This window comes from Triticum urartu, chromosome 7A, assembly GCF_056163025.1.
Source record: "Triticum urartu cultivar PI428250 chromosome 7A, HENAU_Tu73, whole genome shotgun sequence".
Classification (NCBI taxonomy): domain Eukaryota; kingdom Viridiplantae; phylum Streptophyta; class Magnoliopsida; order Poales; family Poaceae; genus Triticum; species Triticum urartu.
Window position 1 is genome coordinate 203748222 of NC_141879.1, and position 26291 is coordinate 203774512.

At 49.0% G+C, this 26291-nt stretch overlaps 1 long non-coding RNA gene and 2 pseudogenes across 1 annotated transcript; 1 reads left to right on the top strand and 2 right to left on the bottom strand.

The window, feature by feature from the left end:
- Positions 1-12072: 12072 nt before the first annotated feature.
- LOC147959011 (uncharacterized) lies at positions 12073-12932 on the bottom strand. The gene is made up of 3 exons (XR_015609685.1): positions 12729-12932; positions 12563-12620; positions 12073-12475 (listed from the first exon to the last, which is right to left on the bottom strand). It is a non-coding gene; the product is annotated as an uncharacterized LOC147959011 (long non-coding RNA).
- A 1904-nt stretch (positions 12933-14836) lies between these two features.
- LOC147959012 (uncharacterized) lies at positions 14837-16116 on the top strand (annotated as a pseudogene).
- A 3652-nt stretch (positions 16117-19768) lies between these two features.
- On the bottom strand, positions 19769-22542 carry LOC125524286 (uncharacterized; annotated as a pseudogene).
- Between the last annotated feature and the right edge of the window lie 3749 nt (positions 22543-26291).

Sequence of the window (26291 nt, forward strand, 5' to 3'; positions counted from 1 at the left end):
GGTATTAGTACCGACACTTTAGTCCCGGTTCAATCCAGAACCGGGACTAAAGGCCCTCCACGTGGGCAGTGCGCAGAGCCCAGTCAGGAGACCCTTTGGTCCCGGTTGGTGGCACCAACCGGGACCAAAGGGTCTCCTGACTGGGCTCTGCGCACTGCCCACGTGGAGACCCTTTGGTCCCGGTTGGTGGCACCAACCGGGACCAATAGGCATCCACGCGTCAGCACTTCTGTGGCTGGGGTTTTTGTTTTTTTTGAAAGGGGGGGGGGGGTTGGGGGTTTTAGGGGGTTAATTTAGGTGTTTCATATATTGTGTTAGCTAGTTATAATTAATAGAGAGAAGTGTCCTCTGTTATGTCTGTGCTTGGTCGACGCTACGTACTATACATACGTATATAGAGAGGACTAGACACGCTAGCTAGCTAGTAAGCAAACGAAGGAAACAGAAGATCGTCATGAACATATATGCATATATACAGAGAGAAGTGATATCGACCACCTCTCCTTCTCCGAGAGATTGGTCGAACAACAAGTTATCGTATATCTATCTGACACTACCGGCTACATATATACAGTAATTATCTCTTACAAATATAATCATACGGACTCAGGGTTAACATAGAATTCTCCGTCTTCAGGGATCACGTGGTCAAGAAAGAATGCCGCCAATTCCTCTTGAATTCCTCGCATGCGAGCTGGTGCTAGGAGTTCATCCCGCTTCCGAAACATCTAATTTAAAGAAGGGGGTCAATACGTATATATATGAATGAATGAAACTCAACACAAATGATGGTAATAAAATAAAATTGTGAATGTTGTTATTTACGTACTTCATATTGTTCGTCAGTGTAGCCCCGCTCACAGGTCGTGTGGCGGATGGACTCGCAAACATAGTAACCACAGAAATCATTCCCTTGTTGCTGCCACAACCACTTTACAAGAAATAGAGGTTAATCAAACTGATAAGCAAGAATGCCAAATGGTATTGATGAAACTAGCGCTTGAATGACTAGTAGATGCGCTTAAAATGCTACTATAGCTAGTACTTACTTTCGGGTGTCTAAATTGCAGCTCCTTCGGCAGTCCCGGAGCTTTTCTGGTGAATTTTCTCCAAACCCTGCCAGACAAAGAAAACAATTACTTGATATATCAGGAAATGAACAAAGTTGCTGATATGGTGGATAATGATCGATTTAACTTACTTCTCGAGTATTTGAGTCATGTCTGCATAGTCCTTCGGATCTTTTCGTCTTGAGTCTAAGACGGTTACTAGTCCCTGCTCAAGCTTAATATGTAGGAGAATATAGTGGAAACTGCACACGCATGCATAACTCATCAATTACATTACTATAACCTTGACTAATATATAAGGGAAACCGAATACGCACAAGACAGTAACACTCACTTGAAGTTGTAAGGAAAGAGTATTATATCTTTGTTTTGATTTATTATCAACGATTCTAGCATGCTGGCCTCGGTTTCTGCGGCATGAAATTTAACCTGAGTTGCATCTATGAGATTTGTGTTAATGAACCCAATATCACCGACTTGTCTTTTCTTCAATTCGATGATCTTCAATCTGCATAATATAGTGAGGATGATTATAAATACATGCAATGAAAGAGCTAAGCTATATAGAGAAACTTAATGACAGAAGTAGTACTACTTACAGACAGTAGCAGGTGACAGTTGCTTTATCGAGGGCCAATTGATTGAAGAACTGATAGAACTCCTCAAATGGAACAGGCAACAGATCAATTCCAACGAGGTCATGCTCCGGTTTAACTCTCGCATACAAAGTACTCCTCCCCCCAGAGTCTCTGCAGATTTTCAAGTACCAATCATGCAATCTTCGCATCATCGTTGATAGAGATCTTTCATCTTTGACGAGAGGCTTCCCGTACTCGTATCTTTGTATCTGCATGTCCATGGGGTCATAATGTACTTCGTCGGGCAGATAATCTGCAGGATTGCTATAACCGGGCACCATCCTCGGATCATTATCGACGTTGTGGCTAGGCACCTTGAGTGGGGGGCACGATTGCTTCGCTTGTTCGCCGAGCTGGACAATTTGTTTCCCAGCTCGTCGTTGTTTCAGCCTTTGATCACTGACAGTACTTCCCGACCACTCCGCTTCGGCAAATTCCTTTCCAATAATGCGGTCATAGTTTCCTTTCGGCGAATCAGACTTCGGTGTTTTTGTCAGGGCAGCCAGAGTGCGCTTCACTTTCACCCGATCTACCTTCTCCTCCGGAGGTGGATGTTTCTTTGCTTTCACCCCTTCAAAGAATTTCTTCACTTCTTCTCGCGCGATCTCGGCGTTCTCCTCCTGGGTCCTCTCGTATGGTAACTTCTCTGGAGTCTTCAGAGAAGGACCGAATCTGTATGTCCTCCCGCCTCTGGTTGTACTGCTAGACGCCGACCGAGCAGACGTAGCGGTTGTCTTCTTTACTTGCTTAAGTGGCGGAGGAGAAGGACTACGACGCGCCGGAGCAGCTGGAGCGGCGGCAGGTCTCTTCCGCCCTTGCTGACGAGGCGGAGAAGGAGGAGGCGGGCTGCTCGGGCGCGTCGGCGCATGCGGAGAAGGAGGCGGAGTGCCGCCGCGCGCCGGAGAAGGAGCCGGCCGAGGGCCCTGATCGTCACTCGCCGGAGGAGGAGGAGGCGGTGGAGGCGCAGTGCCCTGACTCGCCGGAGGAGGAGGAGGAGGCGGTGGCGTCCAGTTCGGAAGGTTGATGAGGTCCTTCCGCCATAGGCATGGAGTCTTCAGAGCAGACCCCAGCCGAGTCTCCCCTTCACCGGTAGGGTGGTCAAGCTGGAGGTCCTCAAATCCCTCCGTTATCTCATCCACCATCACCCTAGCATATCCTTCTGGAATCGGCCGGCAGTGAAAAGTTGCGCCGGGTTCAGTAGGATAAACAGAGCCAACAGCCGCCTTGACCTTCAAATTCATCCATTGCGTCTTAAGGTGGCAATTTTGAGACTCCGTGATAGCATCCACGGGATAGCTGGCAGGAGCCGTCAAGGCATGCTCTAGCTGAAGCAGCTCGGTGGAAGCCACGCTGCTTCTGCGCTGAGATGACGGGGTAGCTTCGGGGGAGGCTTCGGCAGTACGTTTGCTGCGATTTGCTTCTCGTTCCTCTATCGCGTCCACCCTTGCTTGCAGCGCCTGCATTTGGGTCTGCTGCACTTTTTTTCTCCTCTCATGGGATTTGTAACCGCCTGCGTCCGAAACCCAACCTTCCACAGAACGGAGCCTGGCGTGCCTCGTGTCCGTCCAGGGTGCTCAGGATTCCCGAGGGCCATTGTGAGCTCGTCGTTCTCTCTGTCTAGAAAGAACGTCCCTTCCTGCGCTGCTTCGATATACTGCTTAAGCTTACTGACTGGTATGTCCATTTGATCGTTCGTCCAAATGCACTTCCCTGTTTCAGGGTCCAGGGTTCCGCCAGCCCCGAAGAACCAAGTCCGGCAACGGTCTGGCCAGTTATTTGTCTCTGGTTCGATCCCTTTATGAACCAGATCATTCTCACTCTTGGACCACTTAGGCCGGGCTACGAGGTAGCCACCTGACCCCGTGCGATGGTGAAGCTTCTTCTTCGCAGCATTTTGCTTGTTTGTCGCCGACATCTTCTTACTCTTTTCTGATGTCTTGTGGGCCACAAATGCGGGCCAGTGATCTCTGATCTTCTCATATCTGCCCTTGAATTCTGGTGTCTCATTTTTTTTGACAAACTTATTCAGCTCTTTCTTCCACCTCCTGAATAGTTCTGCCATCCTCTTCAGAGCAAAAGACTTGATTAATTTCTCTTTAACTGGGTTCTCTGGATTATCCTCAGGCGGTAGGGTGAAATTTGACTTCAGCTCAGTCCAAAGATCATTTTTCTGCATATCATTGACATAAGACACCTCAGGGTCTTCTGTAGCTGGCTTAAACCATTGCTGGATGCTTATCGGGATCTTGTCCCTAACCAGAACCCCGCACTGAGCAACAAATGCGCTCTTTGTCCGGAGGGGTTCAATAGGTTGGCCGTCGGGCGCGATTGCTATGATCTCAAACTTTTCATCCGAGCTCAACTTTTTCTTCGGGCCTCGTCTCTTTACCGAAGTTGTGCTCGATTCGGAGGGCTAGAAAAAAGAACAAAGACTTAATTAATATGTGTACATACCAAAACAATGAATGCATCAATCAGCTAGTCAGCATAGGCTTAACTAATATATATACCTGGCCGGACTCGGTTCGGTCACCGGAGCCGTCATCACGGTCTCCTTCTTGCACCGGCATTGGGTCACTGGAGCCGTCCTCATGTTCTTCTTCTTGCACCGGCATTAGGTCACCGTAGCCAGCTTGTTCACCCTCTCCTTCCAGACCATCGGTTTCGTTGAGAAACAACGAGATGGCATCACTTCCTTCTGCGATTATGTCCCTCAACAACGCTTCTTTTGTTGCTTCGTCTAGGGCGGTGTCCATAGTTTCTACAAATATTTACAACATGGCAATTATTATTCAAACATGATAGATGGATATATTAGTGCCAAACGTAGAACTAGCTACCTAATCACAGTAAGCTATCGGGAGGGGGTATATATCGACAACGACGACACTACATCTATGTCCCTCGACGACCCTCGTTCCCGATAAAAAAAAGAGGAAGAAGAAGAAATATAAGAGGAGAAGAAAGAACAGAGGATAAGATCTCCTCTATTCTTTCTTCTCCTCTTTTTTTCTTCTTCCTCTTCTTTTTTTATCCTCTTCTTCCTCTCATGTTCGATAGGATCGCCGAGGGGTCGGGAGGTTGCGTAGTGTCTCAGGATTCAACAAAACCATGTCTTCATCATTAGGCGAAAGTAACATGTGCATGATGGTACGAAGCTCTTCAAAGTTGTTCTGGAACGGACTCCCAGATAGGATAATCCGCCTTTTGGTACAAAGTTCAGCAAGAGCCTTCCGAATATCGCTATTTGGAAGGCCTTTGCTGAATTGGTACCAAAAGGCGGATTATTCTATCCGGGACTCCATTCCAAAACAACTTTGCAGAACTTCGTACCAACATGCCCTGGTTACTTCCGGCTAATGATGAAGGCATGGATTTCTTCAATACTTTGACACTAGGAAACCTCTCTCGACCCCTCGGCGATCCTCGACCCCTCGAACCCTCGACGACCCTGGAACCCTCGACCCCTAGACGACCCTCTTCTTCCTCTCATGTTCAAGAGGATTGCCGAGGGGTCGGGAGGTTGCCTAGTGTCAAAGGATTCAACAAAACCATGTCTTCATCATTAGGCGAAAGTAACATGTGCATGATGGTACGAAGCTCTTCAAAGTTGTTCTGGAACGGAGTCCCAGATAGGATAATTCGCTTTTTGGTACAAAGTTCAGCAAGAGCCTTCCGAATATCGCTATTTGGAAGGCCTTTGCTGAATTTGTACCAAAAAGTGGATTATTCTATCTGGGACTCCATTCCAGAATAACTTTGCAGAACTTTGTACCAACATGCCCTGGTTACTTCCGGCTAATGATGAAGGCATGGATTTCTTCAATACTTTGACACTAGGAAACCTCTCTCTACTTCCGGCTAATAAGAAGAAGAAGAAGAAGAAGAAAAGAAGAAAAAAATGAGGAGAAGAAGAAAGGAATAGAGGAGAAAAGACAAAATAGAATATATTCTATTTTCTCTTCTTCTCCACTATTCCTTTCTTCTTCTCCTCTTGTTTTTCTTCTTTTTTTGTTCTTCTTATTTATTTCTCCTCTTCTTTTCGGTAGAGGAAACCCTAAATAGCTAGCAAGTATCATGGGTGTGAGATACATGTGGCCTTCGGTGTCGGACACTACATCCACGTCCCACAAGTGACGTGGGCGTCAAAGCCCGCACCACTTGTGGGATGTGGGTGTAGTGTCCGACACCGACGGTACATGTATCTCACACCAACGATACTTTCTATTTAGGGTTTCTCCTCTACCGCTCCTCGACCTCTCGACGACCCTCGTTCCCGATAAAATAAAGAGGAAGAAGAAGAAGAAAAAAGAAGAGAAGAAAGAATAGAGGAGAAGACTTCCTCTTCTTACTCTCCTCTTCTTCTCCCTCTTCTTCCCCTTCTTCCTCGCCTCTCTCATGAATGTCCGGCGTTCTCGACCCCCCCCACGTGTCGAAGAAAAAAAAGAAGAAAAAAAGAGGAGAAGAAGAAAGGAATAGAGGAGAAGAAGGGAAAAATAGAATATATTCTATTTTTCTCTTCTTCTCCTCTATTCCTTTCTTCTTCTCCTCTTCTTTTTCTTCTTTTTTCTTCTTCTTATTTATTTCTCCTCTTCTTCCTCTCCCCTCTTCTTCTCCTTTCTTCCTCTTCTTATTTCCTCTTTCCTCTCATTCTTTTTCTTCTTCTTCCTTTCTTAAAAATACATGAAGTAAAGGTTTTGCCTAATTCATTGTTCATATGAATATACAAACATTTGCATATTTACAATAATTAATATCACCAAAAAAATCTATGAACAGAAAAAATACTATTTTTTCCAAAAATCTATCTTCTTCATATGAACATACATACATACATTTTCTTTGCATATGACCATACATACATTTTTCTTTGCATATGACCATTCATACATTTTCTTTGCATATGCTTTGCATATAAACATACATACATATGAACATACATACATACATATAAACATAACATACATACACAAAAAATTCTAAAAATCTGCCTAAAAAATCTAAAAATCTGCCTAAAAAAATTATATGAAAAAAGCATACATCATCCATTCATCCATATAATGAACATATACATCATCCATCCATCCATATAATCAACATATGCATATGAAAAAAAATTATATGAAAAAAAATTATATGAAGAGGATCGGTGGGACAGGGAGGAAAGGGGGTCGCCGGAGCCGGACCGAACGGGGAGGAGGGGCGGCGTCGAGGCAGGGGCGGCAGTGGGGGCGGGCGCCGGCGACGACGACAATGGTGGGGGCGGGCCGGGGCGCAGGGGCGCGGCCGTGCGTGCTCGGGGACGGGGCGCAGGGGCGCGGCCGTGCGTGCTCGGGGACGGGGCAGGGGCACGGGGCGGCGGCCGGCGTGGGCTCGGGCGCGGGGCAGGGGCACGGGGAGACGGGGATGGCGGCCGGCGGCGGCGACGGCGACGAGGAGCGCGCGAGCGATTTGGGCAGCCTGGCGGCGGGGGCAACTGGCTAGGGAGGCGAGGGAGATGTGAAATTTTCACAAGTCCTGGTTATATAGCAAGGGCATTGGTCCACCAACCGGGACCAATGCCACCCTTTAGTCCCGGTTGGTGCCACGAACTGGGACCAAAGGCCAATTTCCAGCAGCCCAAAGGGCGGGAAGCGAAGCCCATTGGTCCCGGTTGGTGGCACTAACCGGGACTAAAGGGGGGCAATGGTCACGGCTGGTGCCACCAACCGGGACCAATGCCCCCTTTAGTCCCGGTTGGTGCCACCAACCGGGACCAATGCCCTTGTGCTGCCCGCGCCCATAAGTTTAGTCCCACATCGCTAGTTGAGAGCGCCCGGCACTGGTTTATAAGCTCTGCTGCCTCCTCCCTCTCGAACTCCTCTGAATAGCAGGCCTATGGGCCTAATTTGATACTGCTTTGCCTGTGGGCCTATTGGGCCTTCTGCGGGCCTGAATCCTGGCCCATGTAGGGTTTCTAGTCGTATTCAGGCCGTGGAGGCCCTGTAGGTGGCATTTTTTTTGGTTTTTTCTTTTTTATTTCTATATTTTTTTGGTTTTTTATTTTTTTATTTCTACTTAAAACTAAATACTTACAGTTTTTTAGTGATTTCTTTTTGCTTTTAGGTCACAAAAATTATAAATTTTCTGTGAGTGCCATTTGTTTTAAATTTTAAATAGTTTAAATTTGAATTTTTAAAAATTTGTGTGAATCACTAGTTTATGAATAACTTTACTATAAAATTAGAATTTTTTTTCTATTTATTTTTTATTTCTACTTAAAACTAAATACTTACAGTTTTTTAGTGATTTCTTTTTGCTTTTAGGTCACAAAAATTATAAACTTTCTGTTAGTGCCATTAGTTTTAAATTTTAAATAGTTTAAATTTGAATTTATAAAAATTTGTGTGAATCACTAGTTTATGAATAACTTTACTATAAAATTAGAATTTTTTTTCTTCTTTGCTATTTATTTTTATGAATCACTAGTTTGTGAATCACTAGTTTATTTCTATTTAAAATTAGAATAACTTTACTATTGATTTTAGGTCACACAAATTATATTCTTTTTGCTATTGAAGAATATTATAGTTTTATTTTAGTTGATCATAACATAATATTTTAATTGATTGTTTTTATTTTCATAAAAGTTTTGTAGTTTATTCTATTTGCTATTAATTCATTTATTTGAGTTAAATGACTCTGAAATTGGAAAGCATTTCAAAATGAACTCTGAAAAGGTTGAAAATTGGCATGGTATCATCATTTCACCCACATAGCATGTTCCAAAAAGTAGAGAGGGTTATGACAAAAACTTGATGCACTTCGTGTACAAAATGGACAATCACTTTCGAAGTATCAAAGTTTCGAACCATAAGACATGAAAGCATTTCAAATGAACTCTGAAAAAGTTGAAAGTTGGGATGGTATCATAATTTCACCCACATAGCATTTGCTTATTGCGGGAGAAAGTCTTCACTTTTTCTTCGCTTGTGTCATTTGCTTATTGCGCCGTAACCATGGACAATCTTCATTGTTTATCAGGATGCTTGGGTCAGCCTTGACATTGAAGGGAGGAATTTCATGAAACTTTTCATAATCTTCAGACATGTCTGTCTTGCCGTCCACTCCCAGGATGTCCCTTTTTCCTGAAAGAACTATGTGGCGCTTTGGCTCATCGTATGATGTATTCGCTTCCTTATCTTTTCTTTTTCTCGGTTTGGTAGACATGTCCTTCACATAGATAACCTGTGCCACATCATTGGCTAGGACGAACGGTTCGTCAGTGTATCCAAGATTTTTCAGACCCACTGTTGTCATTCCGTACTGTGGGTCTACCTGTACCCCGCCGCCTAACAGATTGACCAATTTGCACTTAAACAAAGGGACCTTAAAATCAGGTCCGTAGTCAAGTTCCCATATGTCCACTATGTAACCATAATATGTGTCCTTTCCGCTCTCGGTTGCTGCATCAAAGCGGACACCGCTGTTTTGGTTGGTGCTCTTTTGATCTTGGGCGATCGTGTAAAATGTATTCCCATTTATCTCGTATCCTTTGTAAGTCAGTACAGTCAAAGATGGTCCCCTGGACAACAAGTACAACTCATCACAAACAGTGTTGTCACCTCTGAGACGTGTTTCCAACCAACTGCTGAAAGTCCTGATGTGTTCACATGTAATCCAGTCGTCGCACTGCTCCGGGTGTTTGGAGCGCAGACTGTTCTTGTGTTCATCGACATACGGGGTCACCAAGGTAGAGTTCTGTAGAACTGTGTAGTGTGCTTGAGACCAAGAATATCCGTCCCTGCATATTATTGAGTCTCTTCCCAGAGTGCCTTTTCCAGTCAGTCTCCCCTCATACCGCGATTTAGGGAGACCTATCTTGTTAAGGCCAGGAATGAAGTCAACACAAAACCCGATAACATCCTCTGTTTGATGGCCCATGGAGATGCTTCCTTCTGGCCTAGCGCGGTTACGGACATATTTCTTTAGGACTCCCATGAACCTCTCAAAAGGGAACATATTGTGTAGAAATACGGGCCCCAGGATGACAATCTCGTCGACTAGATGAACTAGGACGTGCGTCATGATATTGAAGAAGGATGGTGGGAACACCAGCTCGAAACTGACAAGACATTGCGCCACATCACTCCTTAGCCTTGGTACGATTTCTGGATCGATCACCTTCTGAGAGATTCCATTGAGGAATGCACATAGCTTCACAATGGCTAATCGAACGTTTTCCGGTAGAAGCCCCCTCAATGCAACCGGAAGCAGTTGCGTCATAATCACGTGGCAGTCATGAGACTTTAGGTTCTGAAACTTTTTCTCTGGCATATTTATTATTCCCTTTATATTCGACGAGAAGCCAGTCGTGACCTTCATACTGAGCAGGCATTCAAAGAAGATTTCTTTCTCTTCTTTTGTAAGAGCGTAGCTGGCAGGACCTTTATACTGCTTCGGAGGCATGCCGTCTTTTTCGTGCAAACGTTGCAGGTCCTCTCGTGCCTCGGGTGTATCTTTTGTCTTCCCATACACGCCCAAGAAGCCTAGCAGGTTCACGCAAAGGTTCTTCGTCACGTGCATCACGTCGATTGAGGAGCGGACCTCTAGGTCTTTCCAGTAGGGTAGGTCCCAAAATATAGATTTCTTCTTCCACATGGGTGCGTGTCCCTCAGCGTCATTCGGAACAGCTAGTCCACCGGGACCCTTTCCAAAGATTACGTAGTGTAAATCATTGACCATAGCAAGCACGTGAACACCGGTGCGCATGGCGGGCTTCTTCCGGTGATCTGCCTCGCCTTTGAAATGCTTGCCTTTCTTTCGACATTGATGGTTGGTCGGAAGAAATCGACGATGGCCCAGGTACACATTCTTCCTGCATTTGTCCAGGTATATACTTTCAGTGTCATCTAAACAGTGTGTGCATGCGTGGTATCCTTTGTTTGTTTGTCCTGAAAGGTTAATGAGAGCGGGCCAATCGTTGATGGTCACGAACAGCAACGCCTTAAGGTTAAATTCCTCCTGTCTGTGCTCATCCCACGTACGTACACCGTTTCTATTCCACAGCTGTAAAAGTTCTTCAACTAATGGCCTTAGGTACACATCAATTTCGTTGCCGGGTTGCTTAGGGCCTTGGATGAGAACTAGCATCATAATGAACTTCCGCTTCATGCACATCCAAGGAGGAAGGTTATACATACATAGAGTCACGGGCCAGGTGCTGTGATTGCTGCTCTGCTCCCCGAAAGGATTAATGCCATCCGCGCTTAAAGCAAACCATATATTCCTTGGGTCCTTTGCAAACTCATCCCAGTACTTTCTCTCGATTTTTCTCCACTGCGACCCGTCAGCGGGTGCTCTCAACTTCCCATCTTTCTTTCGGTTCTCACTGTGCCATCGCATCAACTTGGCATGCTCTTCGTTTCTGAACAGACGTTTCAACCGTGGTATTATAGGAGCATACCACATCACCTTCGCAGGAACCCTCTTCCTGAGGGGCTCGCCGTCAACATCACCAGGGTCATCTCATCTGATCTTATACCGCAACGCATCGCATACCGGGCATTCGTTCAAATCCTTGTAGGCACCGCGGTAGAGGATGCAGTCGTTAGGGCATGCATGTATCTTCTCCACCTCCAATCCTAGAGGGCATACGACCTTCTTTGCTGCGTATGTACTGTCGGGCAATTCGTTATCGTTTGGAAGCTTCTTCTTCAATATTTTCAGTAGCTTCTCAAATCCTTTGTCAGCCACAGCATTCTCTGCCTTCCACTGCAGCAATTCCAGTACGGTACCGAGCTTTGTGTTGCCATCTTCGCAATTGGGGTATAACCCTTTTTTGTGATCCTCTAACATGCGATCGAACTTCAGCTTCTCCTTTTGACTAATGCATTGCGTCCTTGCATCGACAATGACCCGGCGGAGATCATCATCATCGGGCACATCGTCTGGTTCCTCTTTATCTTCAGCAGCTTCACCCGTGGCAGCATCATTGGGCACATCGTCTGGTTCCTCTTGATCTTCACCAGCTCCCCCCGTTGCAGCATCACCGTATTCAGGGGGCACATAGTTGTCATCGTACTCTTCTTCTTCGCCGTCTTCCATCATAACCCCTATTTCTCCGTGCCTCGTCCAAACATTATAGTGTGGCATGAAACCCTTGTAAAGCAGGTGGGAGTGAAGGATTTTCTGGTTAGAGTAAGACCTCGTATTCCCACATTCAGTGCATGGACAACACATAAAACCATTCTGCTTGTTTGCCTCAGCCGCATCGAGAAACTCATGCACGCCCTTAATGTACTCGCGGGTGTGTCTGTCACCGTACATCCATTGCCGGTTCATCTGCGTGCATTATATATAATTAAGTGTCCAAATTAATAGAAGTTCATCATCACATTAAAACCAAAGTGCATACATAGTTCTCATCTAACAACATATAGCTCTCCAGAGCATCTAATTAATTAAACCATACATTGAAACTATGTAAAACATTTCAATGCGAAAACAAATGCGATCATAATCGCAACCAAGGTAACAATTGATCCAACGGCATAATGATACCAAGCCTCGGTATGAATGGCATATTTTCTAATCTTTCTAATCTTCAAGCGCATTGCATCCATCTTGATCTTGTGATCATCGACGACATCCGCAACATGCAACTCCAATATCATCTTCTCCTCCTCAATTTTTTTTTATTTTTTCCTTCAACAAATTGTTTTCTTCTTCAACTAAATTTAACCTCTCGACAATAGGGTCGGTTGGCATTTCCGATTCACATACATCCTAGATAAATAAAATCTATGTCACGTTGGTCGGCATAATTTTCATAAACAATAAATGAACCAATAGTTATGAAGATAATATACATACCAAATCCGAATCATAGACACGACGAGGGCCGACGGGGGCGGATACCAAAACCATCGCACTATATAAGATGCAATAATAAATGTAAGAAAATGATACAAGTATCTATCTAAACAGACAAGTAAGAATATTTTTCCTTTCAGAAAGAAGATAAGAACAAGAGACTCACCACGGTGGTGTCGGTGATGAGATCAGCGCGGGTGATCGACGGCGGTGAAGACGGGGACGGGGCGTGACGGACCGCTAAATTTAGACAAATCTCGAGGAAAATGGAGCTTGGAGGTCGAGCTTCGAGAGGAGAAAGTTTAAGTAGTGTGGCTCGGGCATTCCATCGAACACCTCATGTGCATAGGAGGTGAGCTAGAGCACCACAAAGCCCTCTCCCCCTTGGCCAGAGAAAAACAGAGCACCGGGGTGCTCTGCTCGCGGTATATATAGGCACCTCATTGGTCCCGGTTGGTGACTTGAGCCGGGACTAAAGGGGAGCCTTTGGTCCCGGTTCAGGCCACCAACCGGGACCAATGGTGGTGGGCCAGGAGCGAGGCCCATTGGTCCCGATTCGTCCCACCAACCGGGACCAAAAGGTCCAGACGAATCGGGACCAATGGCCCACGTGGTACGGCCGCCCCCCTGGGCTCACGAACCGGGACCAATGCCCACATTAGTCCCGGTTCTACACTGAACCGGGACTAATGGGCTGAGCCGGCCTGGACCATAGCCATGTTTTCTACTAGTGCCATGACCCCCTGCGACCACGCCCCGATCCCTAACTTGTGACATGGCGGCAGAGTTCCGTAGCCGGCGCCTTGCCGGCCCCAGCAGTTGCCTATCCTAACCTGTGCCGCCGGCCCGCCGCCCCGTCGCCCTCCCGACAGAGTGTTCCAGCAAACTGTTCTATCGACCACACGCCTTTCTGAAGATTTATTCTTCATGCATTTAGATGTATTTGCTGGTGTGCCCACAACGATGTGCTCAGTTGTGCTGCTTTAGATGTATTCAGTACGTTCATTTTTTTTTACAGGAGATGTTTGCTAGACCTTCTGCACGGTGCCAAACAGCTGCAGCAACAGATTTCGTCCAAGAAAATGAACACACTCGAGCAGGACTTCTGACATATTTCTTTGAGGTAAAGCATTACTAATATGTTATGTCTCCAAGTGAAGTGTGTTTTCTTTTGACAGAAACGGTGTTTTTTCTCTTAATAAAAAGTTAATTCATACGAGTACTATGTAGCATGTAGCTTCGCAGATTTAAGGATCCATAAGCATTGAGTTTTAATTCTAGTTTTATTGTGCAATTGAGCCATATTGTTTGCTTTTGCATGTGGTATTTTTTTAGTGGTTATGACGTACTTCAGGGATAGTTACAGGCGGTAAAAAAATCTCTCTCGCCATTTTTTTGGGCCCGGGGGTTACTCCAATCCTGGATTCACCACTTACCATGGATTAGTACACTGCGTGTGAACCTACCACAATCACTGGATTCAGGTTTGCACCCGAGTCAGAATATTCATCAGGCAAAAGAGTTGTCCTTTTTGGTCAACTCCAACATACCAGCATTAGTGATTTTGAATTGTTAGACTGATGATTACCAGCTTGAGCTGGTCTTGCGACAGGAGCGTCGCTGGTCTCGGGCCACGGGCGCCACCGCCTCTGCATGCGTCATGCATGCAGCACAGCCGGTATTATCCGCTGCTGACTCTCCACGAGATTAGGATCGATGGTTAGCTTAGCTAGCGTGTGCGTGTGTATTCTCTCTCCTTCTCTCTCTCTGATGTACTGCTATATATCTTTGTACTCCTGTGTGAGAGATGAATACAATCTGCATTTGAGCTCATACTTATAGTCTAACATGGTATCAGTTTTGTGATCCTCCTTTCTCGCTTCCGCCATGGCCGAGGAAACCTCCGCCGCCGCGGCCGCCGCCGCCCTGGGCACTCCTCAGGCTTCCTCCTCGCCTTCCCTTCCCCCACCGGCCACCTCCCCTCTGCAGGTCGCCCCCTCCCCACTGCCGCTCCTTGCCGCCCCTACCCTCCCCCACTTCAAGACGGCGGCGCAGCTCCATGCCGAGCGCGTCGAAGGCGCCAACATCTTCCACCGCGTCCGCATCGTCCTCGACATGCAGGGGAAGAACTACTTCATCTGGCGTGGGCTGATGGAAGAGGCCTTCGATCAGTTCGATGTGAACGCCCACGTCTCGCCCGACTTCTCCGATCATCAGCACGACCCGACGTGGACCATCATCAACAAAGCGGTAAAAACCTGGTTCTACAACACCATGTGTCCTGAACTTCTCGGGTTTGTTCAGGACCGGAAAGCCACGGCCTTTGAGCTTTGGTCCAAGCTGGAAGCGCTCTTCCTCAACAACCAGCGCTCCCGGCAGTTCCATCTCAAGACGGAGCTCTACGCCATGAAGCAGGACGACTCCACCATCCCGGTCTTCTGCGCCCGGCTCAAGTCTGTCGCGGACGCCCTCCGCAACGTCAACAAGCCCGTCGATGACGATGAGCCGGTCATCCAGCTTCTTCGGGGCGTCAACCGGGCTCGCCACGGGATGACGGCTGCCATCATCGAGAAGTCGACGAACCCCGTGCCCTTCGAGCAGGCCGTCGGCATGTTTCTCCACGACGAGATGACCTCCAGCGGTGCCTTCCCGGCCGGTTCCCACACCGCTCTTGCGGCTCACGACCGTCCCCCTGCTCCATCTTCGAGGGGCGCCTCCGGCAGCGTCACCAAGCAGCAGGGCGGCGGTAGCAAGCCCGGCACCCCCTCGCCGAACCAAGGCGCCAACAAGCGGCGGCGCTACACCAACAACGGGGGGTACCAGGGTGCGTCCTCCGGCCCCAATCCCTGGACCGGGCATGTGTACGCCTACCCGATGCCGCTCCCGCCGCCGCCCCAGGCACTCCCGGGCCTCCTCGGCTCGCGCCCTCAGGCGCACGCCGCGTTCGGCGGTCCTCAGCGGCCGTTCCAGCCGGCGTACGGGTACACCTACGGCGGCCCTCATCTGCAGCCTGCACCCATGCCGGCGTTCCCTCCGCAGCAGCAGTACCTTCATCACCACCAGTAGCAGTACCTTCATCACCAGCAGCAGCAGCAGGCGTACCTTCCGGCCCCACCGCAGCAGCAGTTCCTGCCCCCGCCGCCCGCCGCGGCCTCTGATTCACACGGCGTCGACCACGCCGCCTTGATGGGCGCTCTTCACAACCTGTCCCTACAGTCTCCGAGCGGCGGCTGGGTCGCGGACTCCGGCGCCTCCGCTCACATCACCTCGGATCCTGGTAAGCTTTCCTCCGCCGTTCCTGTATCAGGTTATCCCCCAGTTTATGTCGGTAATGGTAGTTCTCTGCACATTAGTCACGTTGGTTCTGCTACTCTTCCAAACCCACATCGGCCTCTCTATCTCAATAACGTCCTTGTTGCACCTGCTCTCGTCAAAGATTTATTGTATGTTCGTCGTTTAACTACTGATAACAATTGTTACGTTGAATTTGATCCCCATGGCCTCTCTGTGAAGGATTATGCAACCAAGGCGGCGGTCCTCCGGTGCAACAGTAGCGGCGAACTGTATGACATTTTTCCACCGGCTGCACCCACTGCCTACGTCACCACCGTCTCACGCCTTACAGATCTTTGGCACCGGCGTTTGGGTCACCCCGGCGATGCCACTTTTCGTAACAATAAAAATTTAGATCATTGCAATAAAAGTGTCTCTGATGGGCGCTTGTGCCATGCTTGCCAGACTGGAAAACATGTTCGTTTACCTTTCAGTTCCTCTCTTAGTTCCACCACTGGTCCATTTGAATTACTCCATTGTGATCTTTAGACTTCCCCTTTGTCTAGTGTTTCTGGCAACAAATATTATCTCTTAGTCATTGATGATTTCTCGTGCTACCGATGGACTTTTCCTCTCAAACAGAAATCCGATGTCCCTGCAGTGTTTCGTTACTTTCATGCATATGTCCGCACGCATTTCGGTCGTACCATCCGTACTCTCCAATGTGACAACGGACGTGAGTTTGACAGTACCCAAAACCGCGACTCTCTACTTCCCCTTGGCACGGTGATGCGCTTCTCCTGCCCTTACACGTCCCCCCAGAACGGGAAAGCCGAGCGTGCCATTCGTTCGACGAACGATGTGGTCCGCACGCTCTTACTTCAAGCATCCATGCCTCCTCGCTACTGGGCCGATGCTCTCACCACTGCCACCCTCCTTCTCAACCTTCGTCCCACCAAAAAGTTATCCCTCACCACGCCTCACGAAATCCTTCATCACACACCACCCTCTTATTCTCACCTGCGTGTTTTCGGGTGCTTATGCTACCCCAACACCGAGGCCACCGCACCACACAAACTGGCTGCCCGCTCCGTCGCGTGTGTGTTCATCGGCTACCCTCTCGATCACAAGGGCTATCGCTGCCTCGACCGCTCCACCAACAAAGTGTACACATCCCGGCACGTTGTCTTTGATGAGTTTGTTTTCCCCTTTTCTAGCACCCCGACGACCTCCCCACCGATGGACTTTTCCCACCCGGCCTCCTACGACGGCCCAACCCTCTCCTCCGCTCCTGTGATGACACCATTTGTCGTTAGGACTTCTACCACGACCGCCCCTTCGCCCGGCGACAGCGCTGCCACGGCGGCCATCTCGCCCGGCGAAACCGCTGCCAGCCGTCTCACCCGCCGCATCCGTTGCTACGACACCGGATTCCACCGCCATCCGGACCTCTTCCTCGATCGATAGTAGCCCCTCGTCTTCCTCCTCTGGTAGCACTGCCAACCCCAGACCCCTCCCTTCACGGGCCGTTGCTGTTGCACCGCCTGCTAACCCCCATCACATGCGCACTCGTGCCAAATCCGGCTTTCACTTACCCTCACGCCGCCTCAACTTCCTTGCTGATTTTCGTGGTGTCTCGCCACTCCCCCGCACCTACCGGGCTGCTCTTGCTGATCCACACTGGGCCAGCGCCATGAGTGATGAGTACCAAGCTCTTCTTCAGAATGAGACTTGGGCTCTTGTCCCTCGCCCCTCCGGTGTTCCCATCATCAGCGGGAAGTGGGTTTTTAGGCACAAGTATCACTCTGATGGCACGCTTGCTCGCTATAAAGCCCGTTGGGTTGTCCGTGGGTTTTCTCAAACCGAGGGGGTTGATTACGACGAGACCTTCTCTCCCGTCATCAAACCCAGCACTATCCGCGTCGTTCTCTCCCTCGCTACCTCTCACTCCTGGCCCATCCACCAGTTAGATGTCAAGAACGCTTTCCTTCATGGTCATCTTGCTGAGACCGTCTACTGCCAGCAGCCCCTCGGGTTCGAAGACCCCGTTGCACCTTCTCACGTCTGCCTCCTCAAGAAATCTCTTTACGGCCTTAAGCAGGCTCCGCGCGCCTGGTTTACTCGTTTTGCCGCGTTCGTCGCGTCCATCGGGTTCGTTGCCTCTAAATGCGACACCTCTCTCTTCATTTACAAGTCCACAAACCACACCGCCTATCTTCTTCTTTACGTCGACGACATCATTCTTACGGCTTCATCGACCTCATTCCTTCACTACATCATCTCTCTCCTTCATGGCGAATTCTCTATGACCGACCTCGGTACACTCTCTCATTTTCTTGGCATTGCCGTGACTCACTCACCCACAGGGCTCCATCTTTCTCAACGGCAGTATGCCTTGGATATCATAGAGTGTGCTGGCATGGCCGATTGTCATCCCATCCGCACTCCCATCGACTCTGGCGCCAAACTCTCCATCACTAACGGTGATCTCCTCGATAACCCCACTATCTATCGCAGTCTAACCGGCGCCCTCCAGTACATGACTATCACTCGTCCCGACCTGTCCTATGCCGTTCAGCAGGCATGTCTCTTCATGCATGCCCCACGTTCCTCCCACTATAATCTTGTCAAACGCATCATTCGTTATCTTAAAGGCACCCTGGACTATGGCCTCCACATTTATCCATCCTCTCCGTCCACTCTCTTAGCATATTCCGACGCGGATTGGGCGGGCTGCCCCGACACACGACGCTCCACCTCTGGTTTTTGCGTTTTTCTTGGAGATAACTTGATATCTTGGTCGTCGAAGCGACAGCTTACTGTTTCCAGGTCGAGCGCTGAGGCGGAGTATCGGGCTGTTGCCCATGTCGTTGCCGAGACCGCTTGGCTCCGCCAGTTGTTGCAGGAGCTCCACCAGCCTATCGCCAAGTCTACGGTTGTGTATTGTGATAATGTCTCTGCTGTGTACATGTCAGCTAACCCAGTGCAGCATCGACGCACCAAACACATTGAGATTGACATTCACTTCGTCCGTGACAAGGTCTCACTCGGTGAGGTCTGAGTGCTTCATGTCCCTACATCATCTCAGTACGCGGATATCTTCACCAAGGGTCTTCCCACTGCTACATTCGTGCAGTTCCGGACCAGTCTCAACGTTTGGCAAGCCCACGATGAGACTGCGGGGGGCTGTTAGACTGATGATTACCAGCTTGAGCTGGTCTTGCGACAGGAGCATCGCTGGTCTCGCGCCACGGGCGCCACCGCCTCTGCATGCGCCATGCATGCAGCACAGCCGGTATTATCCGCTGCTGACTCTCCACGAGATTAGGATCGATGGTTAGCTTAGCTAGCGTGTGCGTGTGTATTCTCTCTCCTTCTCTCTCTCTGATGTACTGCTATATATCTTTGTACTCCTGTGTGAGAGATGAATACAATCTGCATTTGAGCTCATACTTATAGTCTAACATGAATAATCCAGTTACATAAAGTAAACTGCAAATGTGCCGGGAGAAGAGGATAGAAGAAACCTGACAAACGGGAGCACCAGATATCTAAGAACAGGTGTAGAGAAAAAACGGATCTTCTATTTAGTGTCGACTAATTTCCAATTCGACAACAATCAGAATTTTCTTGCAAAAAGAAATATCCTCTTCCATCTTCAATTCTGTTGAGCCCGAGCTGGAGCCAGCAATTACACGGACGCCGTGGCAACGGGCGGGGGTGAGGCAGTTGGCCAATTGGAAATCAGTCAAGACTGCCATATAGACACTCCCAAATAGAATCTAACTGGATTCCCCCCTGGTGTACTGTATCTTACATAATGTTAACCAATAGATCAAATTAGGGCACAAAATGGGGAGAACTGAAAATACAAAAAGAGAAACTACCTTGAATTTTGGCAAGTGCGTCGTACTCACGTCGAGTACTCTCTCTAGTCTCACATGAACAGAACTGCAGAGCACACTGATAATAAAGGGGGTGATGCTGCAGTTCACTATGCCTGATTCCCACCGTTCGCCTCCTCCTGTATCGGAGGAGGATTTGCCGGGGGCTGAGAACTGTCATCATGATGTGAACACAGGAATGCCAGGATTACATGAATTGCAATGTAGGCCAGCACGGCAATGATCAGTGCAACGACATACACAGACGTCTTCCACCCCCTGCTGGAGCCTGCTGCGTAGGCCACCAGGAGAGCGAGCAAATCCAGCACAATCGTCGTGCTCAACACCCTGAGTGTGAGCGACCTTTTCTTCTTGTCCTTCCACTCCAGTAGCAAGATGATGATAACAACGATGGACGCCACGAAGGACGTAGAATTGCTGTAGAAGAAGGCGAGGTACCGCCGTACCGGGGCCTCCTGTTGTCATGCATGACCGGGTTGCCTGCGTCGTACCATTCGCTGCTGTGCTGCCAAGCTCCCCCGGGCGGATCTAGGCCGGCTTGGTAGGTGACACTTGCCACAAGGATTCCTAGCAGCATCAGGTATTTTTGCTTGGCATATGTCGTCTTTTTATCGTCCTCACCGTTCTCTGGCTTCAGTTGACTGCTGGTGTTTCTGTTCTTATTCAAGAACAATAGGAACAGTGCAGCTATAACCAAGAGGACCACAGCCACCAGTGCGAAGATGTAGATGGATGTTTTCAGATGCTGTGTGCTTCCGGCTGCATAGGCCCCCATCAGGCCGAACATGCCCACCGCCGTGCAAATAGCGAGCGCATAGCTTCGTATGGCTGGCCTGTATAGATGTGGGTTCACCAGCAGTATGATGAGGGCAATGGACAGCATGAAGCTCACCGAGTTGCAGTAGAAAAAGGCGGTGTAGCGGCGGGGAAAGTTGTTTAAGAGGACCGGGTCACCTGCTTGATACCCACCAGACCCATCGTCATGGAGCCGGAAACCGCCTGGAGGTGTCAGCCCGGCTTGGTAAGTGACGGTCGCGGCCAAGACCGCGAAGAGGAGCAGCCGCTTGCGCCGCTTTTCCACCATCTCAATTTCCTGCGGGGTTATGGTGTCTGTGTGATCCAACGTGAAGAAGACGACATGGATCACCACGTAGACCAGGACGCCCCCTGCCAAGGCCATGGCGTAAATGGAGGTGCTTACATCCCGGCAGCTCCCGGCGGCGTACGCACCGATGAGGCCAAACAAGTCCAATACCATGGCTGCCTCCAGCACGTGGGTCTCGAGCAGAAGCTTGTTCTGGACCAGGATGATGGCAACCAAGGATGCCACAAAGGCGACGGAGTTGCAGTAGAAGAAGGCCTTGTACCGCCCAGGATTCGTCGTCAGGAGGATCGGGTCGCCGGCCATGTGCCCTTGGCCGTTGTCCGGCCAGACTCCACCTGGCGGATCCAACCCTGCTTGGTACGTGATGGCCGCTGCAAGAGTGGCGAGCAACAGAACAAGGGAGCTAGCCTTGTCCGCTGCCTTCCTAGAAGTTGCAGAGAAACAGAGGTCAGTTGTAAGCTGGAATGTGCAGAGGAGGAAGAAGAACAAGAAGAAGGTATGTGCTGGCGTGGTACCTGCTATTAATAGCGCGCAGACTTGGAGTCCTTGATACTGCTCGTTACAACCTCCCTGACACGGATTTATGGAGATCTTTGATTTTGGCCCAGAAGCAGGCAGCCCTTATGTCGTCTATGAACTTCCCAACAACGGGCACTTTTTCTTTGAAATAAATGACAGCTTGGAGGAATATAATGAAGGCGAGGACAGCACCAACCAGGCTGATGACATAGATGGTGGTGTCGGTCTCCCTGCAGCTGCCGGCGGTGTACGCGCCGACGAGGCTGATCAGCGCAATGGCGATGCACCCGTAGGCCTCTTTCAAGCGGGGCTTCCTATCCAGAAGCACCACGATGATGAGCAGCGATGCCACGAACGCCATGGCGTTGAAGCACAAGAAGGCCGTCAGGCGCTTGCCGTGGCCGTCCTTGAGGATCGCGCCGCCGGGGCGGTGGCCGCTCTCGGGGTCGTCCCAGAAGCCACCTGGCGTGCTCATCCCGGCTATGTAGGTGACGCTCACCGCAAACGTCGCGAGTAGCATCAGGACCTTGCGGGGTCGTCGTGGGAGTAGAAGTAGTGACCTGAGCAGAAGGAGGCCACCGCCATCTGACCGACAAGGTAGAGGACGACGAGGCCCACCAGCACCAAGGAGTAGATGGTGGTGAGCTTGTCGCGGCAAGTGCCGGCGGCGTAGGCCCCCATGACGCTCACCAGGTCCAACACCATGGCTGCCAGCAGCGGCCGCATGCTGATCCATTTGTTCCTGTCTCGCAGGAGGGCGAGGAAGAGGACGAGGACGATGACCACCAGCGATGAGGCGAATGCGGTGGCGTTGCAGTAGTAGAACACCAGGTACCGGCGGTAGCTGGTGGTCCGGATGATGGAGTCGCCAGCGAGGCGGCCCGCGGCATCGTCGGTGTCCTGCCAGACGCCTCCCGGCGGGTTGAACCCCGCGGCGTACGTCACCGTGGCCACCAGCGTTGCGAGCAGCAGAATGTACTTGCTCAGGTCCCGCATGAGCTCGGCACTCTTGATCTCAAGACCCCGAGGAGGTGGAGCACTCTTGGTCTCAGGACCTGGAGGAGGTGGAGCACTCTTGGTCTCAGGACCCGGAGCAGGATCCACCATAGCGGCGACGTCCATGACGATCTCATCCTGACTGATGTCGCGTTGTCGCACAGTCGCCATTTCGATAGCGAATTGGTGTCTCAAGGTCCAACTGATGGAGGGAGTTGTGCCAAGACTTCCTTGCTGAAGATATCTCTCTCTCTCAAATATATATAGCCACGCTTGCTCGTCAGCATGCATGACTACCTGGCATAACGTCATAAATTTGCAAAGAGAAAAGGCCAGGAAGAAACGGTATTGCCGGCAGATTGACCTTCTAATTTATGCTGATGCGCCAAAGGTGTCAATCATCACTGTTATTCACTGAATGCCATGTCGGAATCTCGCTGGAGAATGCCATCGAAGTTCATCAAGGGGAAGGGGCAGTGCAATGTACCCGAAACAGAGGAGTGGGCGGAACGAGGGAGACAATGGAGAAGAAACTGCTTGGGCAGATCAGGAGTACTACTTTATTCTAAGCACATGCATTTTTCTAGTTATACTGGTTGTTCTGTAGTGATGTAGGAGAGGCAGAGGCATGCCGATAAGGGTGGCACAACAGACAATTGTCTCCTAAATCCTTTTTTTTAGAAAAACACTGCAACATTGACATGCACACTTACACAACGTCTCAGATCATGGGATTTAAACGAATGTGTCGCTGTTGAGAGAAACGGTCTTTGTCCATGGAAGAAACAATCCATTCTTATGGGACATACATGACGTAGAAACTACTCCCTCCGTCTCATAATATAAGAGCATTTTTTATACTAGTGTAGCGTCGTAAAAAACGCTCTTATATTAGGATTATGGGACGGAGGGAGTATTATGTGATGTTCATGTAGAAATGCACAAAAAATTACAACTTTGGTGACATTAGGCTGTACAAGTTTTTGTATAGAACCATCGGGTATGTGTTCTATAGTCTGATGCCTAATTATGCCTTCAGATCAAATGCTATTGTTCTCAGTTCTCACCTATCAAAACAAACCGAAAATTAAGCATACATTGTGACTTTTTCTTTACAGGGAAAGGGAAACTGCGCTGTGAATTCGGCGGGATGAAATAAGAAAGGCAACGGAAGACAACGCGTGAGGCATGACTCCGCGTCGTGGAGCTCCACTCGGGATGGTTTCTCGCATACTCACCCTTGTTGTGACCAGAAGCTAATGGATGATATAAAATGCGGGTCATGTAAACTAAGCAATTTCAAGTTGAGCCAGCCGCATTGTGCATGTTTGTTAGGCAGCGCTGTCGAGCATTGACTATTCCCCATGAGTTGCTGTATGTGCAACTCCTGGATGATACGGGTGTTAAGATGCTTTGACCGAGCTTAGGATTGCCAACAGCAGGCAGCAGCAGCCTCAACAAAACCATCTTGCTGGCACCTTCAGGGGAGGAGCTGGCTATTGTGCATTGAAAATCAGCAAGTCTTTCACTAGATAAGTGTCTCCTATTGTTTATTTACGGTGGATGACCCAGTTGTCGTCTGGCCTAGCTTAGTCCCTGAGCACTTGCTTAACTGTTTGCCAACCATCATTTTCCGTGGGTATGTTTGTTGGTAAGAGGCTGAACATGCCTTGCAAAGATTCGGATGAGCTTATTCGAGCATCAACAATGTATGCTGCTTGGGTGGTACTCACATCAATTTTCTAACTTGGCCAAACTTGGGTTTATGTGTGGTTCTGGTCCTAATCAGTTCGCCACACTGGATTTTAAAATATCTCCTTCCTTCGTCTTCTTGACAATAGGATGAGAGAGGGAGGAGATGCGACGGAGATGGGCCTGGCGCAAGCCTGCTCTTTGCAATAGAACAAGTTTTTCGATATTCTGAAATCTGTACTATCTTACTATTTTACGTTCCTGATTTTTGCCTGCGTGCTTGTCACCTACGGAACCTAAGAGGCGAATTAACAACTTTGCAGCACGCCGTAATCATAACATCTGTTCTCTGATTTAGTTGCTCATTGCAGATGTATACGCCAATTCATGTAGCATGCTTGTGTGCCTTTTATTACAGGCAGCATCAGGGAAGACTTTGAAACTTGTTAGTTGCAAATCAGATCTCATGATGCTCCCAGTAGGGAGCGCATTGTCAAGTGTCGGTACCTGCATCTGTTGTCCCTCCCCTCATCATGTAGTTGGTTATGTCGAGCGACAACAGTGACCGTGTCCATCATAAGGCCAAGCCGATCATGATCTTGCTGTCTAGACAATGCGTTCTAGTGCTGCAAAAATGCAAGGAAATTGACGATTGAGTAGAACCGCCTAAGAAGACCCACTCAATTACAATCTTATTGTGCGTCATCCACACGGTCCATGATAGCGCCGCAAACACAATGCAGAAGAGGCGTCTCCTCCTCCTGGTCTGGTTGACATGGTTTTGAAGGGACCCAGCCAGGTCTTGGGCCTCCCAGTCAGGCCCAGAGCCTCATGGACAAAACTCCAAAAAATTGTTGCTGCCATTCAAGAGAAGAGGATGTGGGTCCCGGTCTCTGGGACACCACAAAGAGGGCACAACCCATTCCTAGAGTCGTACCGCTTGATCATCTCCATCCCAGATGAGAGGTGATCCTGCAACAATTGCCAAACAATCATTTTGATCTTCAGGGGTAAGAGCGCTTTCTAGAGTGGAAGAGTCTAGGCAATAGGCGACCGTCATCACAAGGAATGATATGACGAGCCGAGAGAGAAGCCCCCCAAAGGGGATAGCTGCCAGGATACGGTGTCCGGATAATCCGTGAGCAATAGCGGGAGGGCTGCCCGCATGCTAGCCCACTCTACGGTCTCCAAATGTCCAGGAATAATATGTTCCGATGGCCATTTGTGGGCAGCCGTGAAGACCAACACGATCGGATCCGAGCATATGTGTAACGCCCTCGATGCGGCTATATATCCCACGTGTCGAAGCACGACTTAGAGGCATAACCGCATTGAAAGCAATGTCGCAAGTGAGGTAATATTCACACAACCCATGTAATACATAAGAGAAAGAGATACATAGTTGGCTTACAATCGCCACTTCACACAATTACAAGAATAAAGCATTACATCAACCAGATACAATCAAGGTCCGACTACGGAACCAAAATAAAAGAAGACTACCCCAAATGCTACACAGATCCCCGATTGTCCCAACTGGGCTCCACTACTGATCAACTAGAACGAAACAACACAAAGGACAAGGTCTTCATCGAGCTCCTCCTTGAGCTTGGTTACGTCACCTGCTCGGTAACATCGGCACCTGCAAACTGGTTTTGGAAGTATCTGTGAGTCACGGGGACTCAGCAATCTCACACCCTTGCGATCAAGACTATTTAAGCTTATCGGTAAGGTAAAGGTATGAGGTGGAGCTGCAGCAAGCGACTAGCATATATAATGGCTAACATACGCAAATGAGAGCAAGAAGAGAAGGAAAAAGCACGGTCGAAAATCTATGATCAAGAAGTGATCCTAGAGCAACCTACGTCAAGCATAACTCCAACACCGTGTTCACTTCCCGGACTCCGCCGAGAAGAGACCATCACGGTTACACACGCGGTTGATGTATTTTAATTAAGGTCATCTTCAGGTTTTCTACAACCGGACATTAACAAATTCCCATCTGCCCATAACCGCGGGCACGGCTTTCAAAAGTTCAAATCCCTGCAGGGGTGTCCCAACTTAGCCCATCACAAGCTCTCACGGTCAATGAAGGATATTCCTTCTAGCGGGAAGACCCGATCAGACTCGGAATCCCGGTTACAAGACATCCTCGACAATGGTAAAACAAGTCCAGCAAGACCGCCCGATGCGCCGACATCCTGATAGGAGCTGCACATATCTCGTTCTCAGGGCAACA